We start from the raw sequence: 14716 nt of genomic DNA on the forward strand, positions 1-14716 counted from the left end.
TTAAGACATGTCATGAATTTTAAGGTTGCCTATTTTCCGAAAAAGCTGAAGATGACGCAAATCCGCGTCGAAACTAGTCCTGTGAAAATTTAATATGTTGTAATTGAATAACAGCATTAAAATTGTATTGAATAGGTGGAAACATCAAGTTTATTTATTGTAATTTAAAATGTCATCATCAGCCTAAATAAGGATATCAAATTAAAGTTGAAAATCAAGAAAAGAGCAGTGCTGCAGTCTTCTGAATTCTCTACTCCATTCAAAGAAAGAGAAACTAAAGCCGCATTAAAAAGTATGAAACTTGGAAAAGCTGCAGGATTTGATGGAATTTATCCTGAATGTTAGGCTCATTGCGCACCAGCCACAATAAAATGGTAAACCAACTTCTTCACTAACATTCTGCAAACTGGAAACATCCCACCTCTGATGAAGAAAACGAAGATAATAGCCATACTGAAACCAAATGAAGATCCATCTAAAGTGGAAAGCTACCTTCCAACAGCACTTCTAAGTGACACATATAAACTCCTTGAGCGACTGATCTACAATAGAATTTATGAAACAATCAACAGCTACATTCCTATAGAGCAAGCATGATTTAGACCCGGAAGAAGTTGTCATGATAAGTACTGTCTCTCACCATGTATATCAAAAATGGATATGAGAGGAAATCAGTAAGCGTGGCTGCCTTTTTTGGATCTATCAGCTGCCTATGATACTGTCTGGCAAGAAGGACTCCTAAAATTTTTGAGTGTTATCCCATGTCATAAACTTACGGCCTTACTTAGCAATATGCTTAGTAATAGGTACTTCCAGATCTACGCTGATGATAGAAGTAGAGTGTTTAAATTAAACGATGGTTTACCTCAAGGATCAGTCCTCGCCCCCCTTTTCAGTCTGTACATATGACTTCCCAGACACATCATCAAGAAAATTCATTTATGCCGATGACATTTGTTTCGTGACTCAGTACGCCAACTTTTATGACGCTGAAACTACTTTAGCCACTGATCTGGAAGCCTTGGATGTATACTTCAAGAAATGATGCCTTCACTTAAATCCTCAAAAAACAGTTATATCTACATTCCACTTACGCAACAGACAGTCTAATTACAAACCAACAATAAAATTCCGAGGTCAAGTGTTGCCGTTCTGCAGTACACCAAAATACTTGGGAATAACACTTGATAGAACTTTGACTTTCAAGCAACATCTCTCAAATGTAGCTCCTAAAGTTAAAACTAGAAATAACATTCTTCAGAAACTTGCTGGTACATCATGGGGAGCCAATTACTCATGTTCTAAGATCAACAGCATTAGCCTTATCATATTCTGTTGCTAAATACTGCTGCCCCGCTTGGATCAATAGTGTTCAACTAAGAAGATAGATGTACAACTCAATCAGGCAATGCGCATAATCACGGGATGCATTCGGAGCACGAACACGCTATGGCTTCCTGTTCTCAGCAATAATCCACCTCCAGCCCTAAGACGATCAGATGCTCTCCTAAAGGTTTGGAAAAACATTCAGCAGAGCCGCCAACTACCCATCCATCAAGATATTACACACACTGAAGTCAAGGAAACCACCCTGGCGTACAGCAATGGATCTTGAAACAACCTCTTTTCATGTTAACAGTTCGTGGAAACAGTCTTCAGTAGTCAACATTTAGTTGAGAATCCTTCTAAACGTGTACAAGGACTCAATCTTCCAAGACGACAGTGGAGAATCATCAATCGGATGGGCACATGTGGTTATCTATTGTGCAAATGGGGTTGGACTAGCTCTACAGATTGTGATTGTGGTGCCTCTTCTCAGCCAATCCACCACATAGATGCTGACTGCCCAATTCGAGCTTTCAAAGGAACGCTAATGGACATTCACCGCACATCGGATGAAGCAGCTGATTGGGTCAAAATACTAGACCTAGAGTTGTAGTATTGTACGGACCCCACTGTCGGCAGATGGTTTTCCATTTTCACACCAGGCAAATGCTGGGGCCGTACCTTAATTAAGGCCGCTTCCTTCCCAATCCTAGGCCTTTCCTATCCCATCGTCGCCATAAGACATATCTGTGTCGGTGCGACATAAAGCAAATAGAAAAAGAAAAACTATATATATATGTGTGTGTGTACATACTGCGCCCTGGTGGGGGTGTGATAAGCGTCATGCAATTATAATTAGTTATGGAGGAATATATATTTCATTTTCAGAAGCAAGTAGATCATACTGTACATACAGTAAGAACAGGCCATGCCGAGATGGCAGGTTTCACCATACCACAGACTGTTGTCTCCATTGAGATTAACAAAAACAATGAACAGCAGAATTAGAATTCTCAGAAATCGTGACGAGGGGGAAAGAGAAAGGCACGAGTTGTTGACTAGTTGCGGAAGGTTTTCATAGCCCCGGGCAGTCTAGGTAGTGGAAAGAGCGCAGAGAGCCGGGTGCAAATTTCTGAGAAATGATGGCGGGGCATCTCCATGTAACTAGCGGGAGTTGAACGTGGGGTTGGCACTGGAAGAAAAAAATATGAGCCTTCCCGGTCACTTGGTTTAGGTGGACCAATGGAAAAATTCACTTGACCAAAGCAAGGCGACAACTTCGTATTGTAATAAGCACTAGCGAGGCTAACTCCGTGGATTAAACTGATAGAAGGAAGTGAATTATCAATTCAGAATAAAGTGGAATTTAGGAGCCTTACTATGCCATAAAACTTATAAAAGGTTAATAATTGCGGGAGATTGCATGGTGTAATTCTGAGAATTCATGGACGCGATTCGTTGATTGGCTGAAGGCAAAGGACGCCACAATAGAGCGCGAAACCCCGAGCCGGGATACGGCAGCTAAATTCGCAAATATAACGATTACCAGCGAACGATAATAGTTGAGAATTGATATAGAGCCTTTGAGAACATAATTACATCATTGGATCATATATTAAAGCCAGGGCCAAACCGCAAAGTGTCGTATGAAGATATCGGGACTGCGCGTCCCAAGATGAACTCCGGTGAACTCGGAAGAGAGGGGATACAAGTATAAATATGAGGTCGTGGACAAGGACTGACAACTACTTCTGACAAAGTGTTCGGGCGGTCACCACGCCAGGGGTGCAAAACTAGTTTTGACAAAGCGTTCGAGCGGTCACCACGCCAGGGGTGCGTGACAACTTCTGATATTTTGTTCGAGCCGTGATTACGCCAGAGGTGCGAGTGTGTACTTACTCGTGGAGTAGGGTTCGAAGTATTATATTGTCACATAGGACAGTGATTCATGACGTGATGTAGCTCATATTGCAGTCTTGAGCAGTATACTAGTATGAAGTGTTTCAAATAGACAGGACTCAGTAAAGCATAACTTACGGAGTGTGAGATTCTACCAACAGATTAGGAAGTGCGTTACACGAGAACGGTCACGAGTGTTTATGTCACCTAGTAAACAGTCGATTCTAAACTGATACCTGGTCAGCTACACGAACGTGAGACGGGAAAATCGAGTGCGCGTCGGGCTGTTGTAAAGGGATCCCGAGGTATCCCATGTTCCTAGTGTCCGGGAAAGGAATGAAGAATGTATATCTACATTAAGTGGGCTAGATACAAGGCCGAGAGTGTAAAATTTGTGAGTAGAATTTAGGGTGGAAATTATTCCAAAGTGCAACAGTTAATTTATTTGTTTTTATTCAAAATGTGTAAAGTTGAAAAGGGTCAAGGATTAATTCTTCAAGCTGGCATGAATACCAGTGGAATGCAGGGCTAAAGACTGGACGGGGCCTGTGCTTCTCGTCTGGTTTTAGCAGACTACAATGGCAGAGATGAGTAACCTTTTAAAATATTTGTAGATTGCTATCGTTAGGGGGAGGAAATCATATTAATTTATCATGGTAACTTGATTGTAAAACGAGCCGTTTCCGGCTCGTATAAATTCAAAGATAGATAGACAAAGGGACAAATTAATATGTACATGATTAGTTCGAGCACTCATCATAATTTTGATTATTAAATAAGAGTATAGTGGGGTTGAGTTGTTCATTCAAGTGCTTGAGTTGTTTGATATGATATGGAGCACGTTTCACGTAAAGATAATGTTAATATTCATTTAGAAGTGCTTCCAAAGTGTTTTTCCGTTATCGGAACTTTTATAGATATTAAGGCATGTTGTTAAGATAATCCAGAGGTAGGATTGCCAAGTGATTTAAATTGTTGTGGGACGGAATGAAGTCCATTGATTTGTTTGTAAATATCGCGAAGTTCGCCAGTGGACAAAATAATAATAATCTGTACAAGTGTCGAAGTAGTACATTAAAATTTGGTAATGTGTAAAGGCGTATTTAATAATAATCTTTGAGAATAAAGGCACGGCCCTAGTTGGATAGAATGACAGCAAATTAAAGTAATTTAAATGTGGAGATCGCATGTGTCGTGAATAATTATAATTTGTGCAGTGAATCCGGTTTTAACACTAATTTTTGATTTAACGTTTTTGGACTCCATAATAATCATAAAATAATTTGGTAGAAACGAGATAGGTACTTTTATAATATGGTCACGCTATGTTTGAGGCCCAGAGTGATTTGAGCCAAAGGTGGAGATTTGGAGTTTTGTGGGACAGAAATCCGGCCCGAAATGAAAGTGAATTGTACTGATGTTGATGAAGAAATAGATGGATCTTAAGGCCCACATAGAGGTTGTATTTATATACCGGTGTATTGAGTGGCAGAATAGAGTCCACACACCGAGGGTTAATTAGTGAAAATGTTTTGAAGAGTTCCGATGGATAAATGGACTTCAAAATGGAAAAGGAAGGAATAATTTAACACTTGCAGAGATTGGAGGTATTTGCCCAACTGCGAGGTGTTATGGGATTTAAGAATTGTCTTAGGAGCATATGGTCTCCATGAATTAACGACAGTACGAAAATAAGGTTGCGGGTTCGAACACTATTATGTCCCGACCGATTGGAATTCGGATCTTGGTGATTTCTGTTTGGGAGAGAACGTATGTGACTAAATTATAAAGATGGGGAATAAAAATAAAGATTCTCGAAAGAATAATAATAATAATATTCCAAGTAAATCATATCTGGATTGATTTGTGCCAAAATAAATCGGAATTGTAAAAGGGGTTATGCGTTAAACATATTAAGAGTGGACTACCGTGTAACAGGCGAAATTTTTTTAAATGAATAATAACAATAATAATAATAATAATAATAATAATAATAATAATAATAATAATAATAATAATAATAATAATAAAACTTTTTTTGAAGAAGAATTTTTTTTATAATTTGGACATAATAATGATGTTGGGAGTTGAAATGAAAAATTTGAGATTTTTAACTAATAATAATAATAATAATAATAATAATAATAATAATAATAATATTTGAAGAAGGAGAAGAAGAATAATCGAAGAAGCTACTTTTATTTATTTCAGATGAAAATAAAAATCGCGAAAAGTTGAAATATTATTCCGAGGATGATTACGGGTTACGATAATCATGATCTCCACAAATAATAATAATAATAATAATAATAATAATAATAATAATAATAATAATAATAATAATAATAATAATAATAATAATAATAATAATAATCATAATATTTAATAAAATATTTTTTATTTTTATTTATTTTTCTTATTATTTCGGATGATGATGATGGATGATACTAGGGAAGTCAGCTGGAGAATTAACGTAATAATGTCAATTGGTTGTAAATAATAAGTTAAGTTAATATGTGTAAAATGAAGGCAAATCCCTACATCTGGACCATTAGGTTAGAGTCCCTTTGTCGTATTCCTTCAACTAACGATTAGCATATCTTGGTTAGGAACCCGGGGAGAGTTTGTAGTTTCCCGGGTTGGTCTCATCTCAATCAAAGTGGAGGCGATAACGTGGTCCATGTGATCGCGCCTACTTAGCCAACAGGTAATTGGTCCATGATCAAATATGGTCATGGTGTTAACGAAGGTAAATCTGATACCTTCAGACATCAACGGTTCCACCACCCAAATGGAAGGGTGGTCAAAAGTGACAAATATTATGTAATCATTTTTCAGGAATAATTTGCCAAATTACCGGCAAATCAAGGGTCAACAGATTTTGTTGTGTGTAAAAATTATTTTGTTTACTTAAATAAAATGCTCCTTTAGCATTTGCAAGGAAACAGTTCCAGGTTCTTGTTCTTGTAGAATAGTAAACCCTTGGTGACCGTTTAAATATCCGTCCCCATCCCTAGGATGGAGCCTTCATAATTTCCCTTTGATCTGAATAGATATATAATTTGTGTGTTTTATGATGAGCCTTAAAGATAAAGATTAGAGTGTCCCGTTCAACCCTGTAGTACTGATTGGATGGCGCCCTTACATTTAGTTTGAGATCTTATATCTCAAAATAATTTTTTATTGAGTATTAGTTGCGATGGATTCGGACCGTAACACTCCGAGATAAATGCTGGTTGGGACTCAGGCTTTGAGCGGGTACAATACATTCATCATACAATAAATAAATAAATAAATAAATAAATAAATAAATAAATAAATAAATCAACCTAAATCACACAAATTGAGCAAGTACATTATTAATTAAATTGTTATGGTGACATATAGGGATACATAACGTCATACAATATTTTTCACCAAATAAATAATTGACATGTTTTAGCTGTACGATCAACATGTGAAAGTCTTTAAAAATTTCTTTATATTGCGTGTTAAAATTAAAATAATAATATATTCATAGCAAATACATGATACACTGATCTTGCTGATCTGTTTACATGCTAATACTCAAATCATCACATGCCATTTTACGGTTGCATTTTAATCTTTAGAGATTATTTGTCAATCCATTAAAACACTTGTTATTAGGATGTTCAATCAATCAATCAATCAATCAATCATTATTGATCTGCATTTAGGGCAGTCGCCCAGGTGGCAGATTCCCTATCTGTTGTTTTCCTAGCCTTTTCTTAAATGATTTCAAAGAAATTGGAAACTTATTGAACATCTCCCTTGGTAAGTTATTCCAATCCCTAATTCCCCTTTCTTTAAATGAATATTTGCCCCAATTTGTCCTCTTGAATTCCAACTTTATCTTCATATTGTGATTTTTCCTGCTTTTAAAGACGCCACTCAAACTTATTCGTCTACTAATATCATTCCATGCCATCTCTCCGCTGACAGCTCGGAACATACCACTTATCGTAATTTATAAGCTTCATATCCGTATTGATAATTCACACAAATGCAAAGAGGATAAGAACTCCACCTAATCAATACTTATTTATTATTATTATTAATAATACAGGACCGGTTTCAACCCTAACGGGTCATCTTCAGCTGGACATACTTGTTTACAATTGTACGATGTATTATACGTATAAGTATGTCCAGCTGAAGATGACCCGTTAGGGTCGAAACCGCTCCTGTATTATTAATAATAATAATAAATAAGTATTGATTAGGTGGAGTTCTTATCCTCTTTACATACCACTTAGTCGAGCAGCTCATCTTCTTTCTCCCAATTCTTCTCAGCCCAAACTTTGTAACATTTTTGTAACACTACTCTTTTGTTGGAAATCACCCAGAACAAATTGAGCTGCTTTTCTTTGGATTTTTTCCAGTTCTTGAATCAAGTAATCCTGGTGAGGGTCCCATACACTGGAACCATACTCTAGTTGGGGTCTTACCAGAGACTTATATGCCCTCTCCTTTACATCCTTACTACAGTTCTTAAACACCCTCATAAACATGTGCAGAGATCTGTACCCGTTATTTTCAATCCCATTTATGTGATTACCCCAATGAAGATCTTTCCTTATATTAACACCTAGATACTTACAATGATCCCCAAAAGGAACTTTCACCCCATCAACGCAGTAATTAAAACTGAGAGGACTTTTCCTATTTGTGAAACTCACAACCTGACTTTTAACCCGGTTTATCAACATACCATTGCCTGCTGTCCATCTCACAACATTATCGAGGTCACGTTGCAGTTGCTCACAATCTTGTAACTTATTTATTACTCTATACAGAATAACATCATCTGCAAAAAGCCTTACCTCTGATTCCACTTCTTTACTCATATCATTTATATATATAAGAAGACATAAAGGTCCAATAATACTGCCCTGAGGAATTCCCCTCTTAATTATCACAGGGTCAGATAAAGCTTCGCCTACTCTAATTCTCTGTGATCTATTTTCTAGAAATATAGCAACCCATTCAGTCACTCTTTTGTCTATTCCAATTGCACTCATTTTTGCCAGTAGTCTCCCATGATCCACCTTATCAAATGCTTTAGACAGGTCAATTGCAATACAGTCCATTTGACCTCCCAAATCCAAGATATCTGCTCTATCTTGCTGGAACCCTACAGGTTGAGCTTCAGAGGAATAACCTTCCCTAAAACCGAACTGCCTTCTATCGAACCAGTTATTGATTTCACAAACATGTCTGATATAATCAGAAAGAATGCCTTCCCAAAGCTTACATGCAACGCATGTCAAACTTACTGGCCTGTAATTTTGATGATAATGATGCTTGTCGTTTTAAGGGGCCTAACATCTAGGTCATCGGCCCCTGATGGTACGAAATGAAATGACACAACAAAAGAAACAAAAGTTTTAAATCATCCACTGACCAAAGAAAAAAAAGATGACATGAAGAATGAATGGATGGACATGAACCCAAAACAATCAGTGGATCCTACCCAATAACTACCAGAAAGAAAGAGCGTTACCAACCAAGGGACTATTCAAAAAGTACCTGATGATGACAATAACGCTTCTTTTCTAAAGGGGTCCAAAATCCAGGTCATCGGCCCCTCATGATGGTACATGTCGCTAGTAAAGTAGAACCATGGTATTTGTCATGTTGGGGTACTAAAAGTAGTGAAGACTCACGGTGTTCCACACATGATGGTACTACTCACAAGTACTGTGCGTCCTACAGGTAATGCACACCTATGGTGTTTCTCACACAATGGCGCCACTCTTAGCCAACGCAAACCGATGATGTTCCTCACCTAGGTGTACTAGTTACGGGTGCCAGTATTCCCGTGGTGTTCCTCACATAGTGGTTAATAATCACAGGCAACGCAGACCCACGGTGTCGCTCGTATAGTGGTACAACTCACAGGCAACGCGCAGACCCTCGCTCACATGGGTACGACTCACGGGTACTGGAAACCCATAGGAGAACCAACTCATTGCTGCTACTAATCACAAACCCATTTCGTACCTAATATAGTGCTACTACTCGCAAGTAAAGGCAACCAATGGTGTTCCCCGTGTGATGGTACTAATCAAAAGTAGTTTCATGGTTTTAAGACAATCATCCCATGGTCACCCCTTTTAGTCGCCTCTCACGACAGGCTGGGGATACCGTGGGTGTATTTTTCGTCTGCGTCCCCCACCCACAGGGAGTAGAGAGATAGAAAAAGAAGAAGAAGAAGAAGAAGAAGGGATCCGTCACTTCGAAAAATGAAGTAGCAACTCTCCATTCATTTGGTATAGCTCCTTCAAGCAAACAATAATCAAATAAGTACTTCAGACATGGTACTATAATTCAACCCATTGTCTTTAGTATATCCCCAGAAATCTTATCAATTCCAGCCGCTTTTCTAGTTTTCAACTTTTGTATCTTATTGTAAATGTCATTGTATTTATTTATTCGTGTCAGAGGTACCAATATACACTGACTGACAGAGCAAATGCAACACCAAGGAGGAGTGGTTCGAAAGGGATGAAAGTTGGGGAAAAAACAGAGTCGGCACGGAAGAATAATTGATGTTTATTTCAAACCGATATGCAGGTTACACAATGCGCGCGGCATCGACTCAGTAGGATGTAGGACCACCGCGAGCGGCGATGCACACAGAAACACGTCGAGGTACAAAGTCAATAAGAGTGCGGATGGTGACCTGAGGGATGGTTCTCCATTCTCTGTCAACCATTTGCCACAGTTGGTCGTCCGTACGAGGCTGGGGCAGAGTTTGCAAACGGCGTCCAATGAGATCCCACACGTGTTCGATTGGTGAGAGATCCGGAGAGTACGCTGGCCACGGAAGCATCTGTACACCTCGTAGAGCCTGTTGGGAGATGCGAGCAGTGTGTGGGCAGGCATTATCCTGCTGAAACAGAGCATTGGGCAGCCCCTGAAGGTACGGGAGTGCCACCGGCCGCAGCACATGCTGCACGTAGCGGTGGGCATTTAACGTGCCTTGAATACGCACTAGAGGTGACGTGGAATCATACGCAATAGTGCCCCAAACCATGATGCCGCGTTGTCTAGCGGTAGGGCGCTCCACAGTTACTGCCGGATTTGACCTTTCTCCACGCCGACGCCACACTCGTCTGCGGTGACTATCACTGACAGAACAAAAGCGTGACTCATCGGAGAACACGACGTTCCGCCATTCCCTCATCCAAGTCGCTCTAGCCCGGCACCATGCCAAGGGTGCACGTCGATGCTGTGGAGTCAATGGTAGTCTTCTGAGCGGACGCCGGGAGTGCAGGCCTCCTTCAACCAATCGACGGGAAATTGTTCTGGTCGATATTGGAACAGCCAGGGTGTCTTGCACATACTGAAGAATGGCGGTTGACGTGGCGTGCGGGGCTGCCACCGCTTGGCGGCGGATGCGCCGATCCTCGCGTGCTGACGTCACTCGGGCTGCGCCTGGACCCCTCGCACGTGCCACATGTCCCTGCGCCAACCGTCTTCGCCACAGGCGCTGCACCGTGGACACATCCCTATGGGTATCGGCTGCGATTTGACGAAGGGACCAACCTGCCCTTCTCAGCCCGATCATCATACCCCTCGTAAAGTCGTCTGTCTGCTGGAAATGCCTCCGTTGACGGCGGCCTGGCATTCTTAGCTATACACGTGTCCTGTGGCACACGACAACACGTTCTACAATGACTGTCGGCTGAGAAATCACGGTACGAAGTGGGCCATTCGCCAACGCCATGTCCCATTTATCGTTCGCTACGTGCGCAGCACAGCGGCGCATTTCACATCATGAGCATACCTCAGTGACGTCAGTCTACCCTGCAATTGGCATAAAGTTCTGACCACTCCTTCTTGGTGTTGCATTTGCTCTGTCAGTCAGTGTATAAGAAATCAATTCAAATACAATTCAAAAAATTAAATAATAAAAATATGAAGTATGTTAATTACACAAAATGAAAGACATATGAACAATTTAATTGTAAAAAAATTTAAAAAGGAGAAAGGAAGTATTACATGAAAATATCTACACTATATATACATTATTTACACCAGTTGTGACCAGTATTTGGCTACATTGATGGCACTGTTTCTGGCCAGTGCCAATTCCAACCCTGTACATGAATCTGGGCATAGACGACAGTGCAAGAGGTGCGCAGAAGTCTGTTCCTCTCCACATTCGCATAATGAGTCCCCACCATGCACGATGCCCCATTTCACAAGATTGTCCTTAGATCTTGCAACGCCGGTCCACAGTCTGTTTAATGACTTCCATATACACCATCCCTCTTCGTGACCACGTGGCAACTTCTCTTCAATTTCAACACGTTCCGGATGATCTGGGTACCTTTGTTTCCATAGCTTAACCCTGGCCTTTTTTGGGTCAGAATCAAGTGGAGCAGAAGATTGTTATCATATGTAAATTTTAATCTTTAGCACTAGTCTCCTCCTCTACTTGGACATTATCCTTGTAACCAACAATCTTTAAATACTGCTGACTGAATACTTCTGCCTCACATACACATTCCCCTTGTTCATTAATTATTCCTGGAATGTCCTTCCTGGAACCTGTTTCTGCCTTAAAATACCTATACATACCCTTCTATTTATCACTAAAATTTGTATGACTGCCAATTATGCTTGCCATCATGTTATCCTTAGCTGCCTTCTTTGCTAGATTCAATTTCCTAGTAAGTTCCTTCAATTTTTCCTCGCTTCCACAGCCATTTCTAACTCTCTTTCTTTCCAATCTGCACCTCCTTCTTAGTCTCTTTATTTCTTTATTATAATAAGGTGGGTCTTTACCATTTCTTACTACCTTTAAAGGTACAAACCTGTTTTCACACTCTTCAACAATTGCTTCAAACCCATCCCAGAGTCTGTTTACATTTTTATTTACTGTTTTCCACCGATCATAGTTACTTTTTACAAACTGCCTCATGCCTGCTTTATCAGCCATATGGTACTGCCTAATAGTCCTACATTTAAGGCCTTTCTTTCTAACACATTTACTTTTAACTACAACAAAAAACAGCTTCATGATCACTAATGCTATCTATTACTTCGGTTTCTCTATAGAGCTCATCTGGTTTTACCAGCACCAAGTCCAGGATATTTTTCCCTCTAGTTGGTTCCATCATTTTCTGAATCAGCTGTCCTTCCCATATTAGCTTATTTGCCATTTGTTGGTCATGCTTCCTGCTGTTCGCATTTCCTTCCCAATTGACATTTGGTAAATTCAGATCCCCCAGTACAATCATATTCCTTTCCATGTCGTTTCCCACATAGCTGATTATCTTATCAAATAATTCTGAATCCGTGTCAGTGCTACCCTTTCCCGGTCTGTACACTCCAAAGACATCAAGTTGCCTATTATCTTTAGAAATGAGCCTTACACCTAGAATTTCATGTTTCTCATCTTTAACTTTTTTGTAGCTTACAAATTCTTCTTTCACCAGAATGAATGCTCCCCCTCCCGCCATTCCTATCCTATCTCTACGATACACTCTCCAGTTCCGTGAGAAAATGTCTGCATCCATTATATCATTTCTCAGCCATGATTCAACTCCTATTACAATATCTGGTAAATATATATCTATTAAATTATTTAATTCTATTCCTTCCTTTACAATACTTCTACAGTTCAACACTAACATTTTTATGTCATCCTTACTTGACTTCCACATCTCTGTACCAGTGGCGGCTCGTGAAAAAATCGTCCTACGTGCTACAAAAAACGCTAAATACGCTGTTTTCAACCTTCAGTGCAAACAGGATCTTGGAAATATAGATCCTCACTAAGAACACTAGTTTAATTTCACTTGATATACACTGTAGTGGATAAGTAATTGGATAAATCTCCGTATGAACTTTAACACTAACACAGTGATAGAAAAACACGCTCCAACAATATAACCACGAGATCAAATGCCGCAGAAAGCAAATGAAAGTGCTGCCAACCAACTGAATCATTGAGGCGTCCTCTATTACCAGCATAATTTACCTTCTAACGTGGGATAACATTTAGGGTCAGACCAAGATTCTTTGACTCACGTACGAATTCCTTATTTTTGAAACAAAAGGAAGATGGATATTGGTTGGTTACCTTAATAACAACATTATGTTTGCGATAGATTGCCCCCAGTTACGCTGTACATTTGAGCCCAGATGATGCTGCTCTCTAGTGGCAGGGTTCAACATCAGGGTAGCAGGAGGCATCGAGCACTTCTACCCCCTTGCGGGAGGACAGGTAACTATAGACGGGATCAGTGAAAGTTCATCCCGGTTGATGGTATACTCCACCGGCTACGGGGAGTGTTGCCAGCTTGGCTGCGCCTGCGTATTGCTTCCTCCAGGCTACAGGCCAGAGCTCATTTCACATGAGCACGAGAGGAGTTGCCCGGGAGAACAGAGCTAGGTGTTCGACAGATCTCGTCCTAATTTTCACAAACACAAATTCATACAGTACTCAAAACAAAGAAAAGGCACCAGGATAATTATACTGATAACAATTAATTCCTTACAGTTCCAAGCTATGTGCTGGAGCCCGGTAGCACGTACTGACCGGCCGCCACTGCTCTGTACCCTTATCACCGCTCCCTACACAACCCCGTTTCCCTGAATGTACCTCCCTATTACCCTTCCAAACAAATCTCCTAACTTATACGTAACACTGTGGTTTAAGTGAAGGCCATCTGAGCGCAGATCTCTATCTCCTACCCACCCATTAGGATCTAGAAATTTCACTCCCAGTTTCCCACACACCCACTCTGTAGTCTCATTTAAATCCCCAACCACCCTCCAGTCAATATCCCTGCTACACAGAATTCCACTGATAACAATCTCCGCTTCCTTAAACTTCACCCGTGCTGCATTTACCAGATCCCACACATCCCCAACTATGTTGGTATTTATACCTGCTTGTCTTACACTGTTAGTACCCACATGAAAAACTACCGCCTTCTCCTTTCCCCTCCTCCTTCTCTTCTACTTTCCTCAACATCAGCCTCAACCTAATTCCTGGATAACACTCTACTCTGGTTCCCTTTCCACCACACACTTTCCCTACATGTCTAACAATATAATCCCCCATGACCAGAGCCTCAACCCTACCCACCTCATTTTATCCTCTCCGCTCCTGGTCAGCCCTATCTTTCCTGACAGCTGCAAAAGCTACTTCCTCCTCCCTTTTCTCCCTCCCATGACCCTGTACCACCTGTCTTTTCCTATCCACTACTCCACATTTCCCTTTCCTACCTTTTCCCTTCCTCCTACTTCCACACATCTCAAAAACAGTTCCCTGTTCCTCATCTTCCCTCGGTTGTTCTACCCGCAGTGACTAGTACCGATTTCTTACAGACACCCGTCCTGAATTCTGATCTTGAATAGAGCCCTTAGCCTGCAATCTCCTTTCCCTTAAAACATTAGACCACCTGTCTTCTACAATTCCCCCCCTTTCCTTTCCATCCCTCTTTTACAC

The sequence above is a fragment of the Anabrus simplex genome, chromosome 4, assembly GCF_040414725.1.
Source record: "Anabrus simplex isolate iqAnaSimp1 chromosome 4, ASM4041472v1, whole genome shotgun sequence".
Lineage (NCBI taxonomy): Eukaryota > Metazoa > Arthropoda > Insecta > Orthoptera > Tettigoniidae > Anabrus > Anabrus simplex.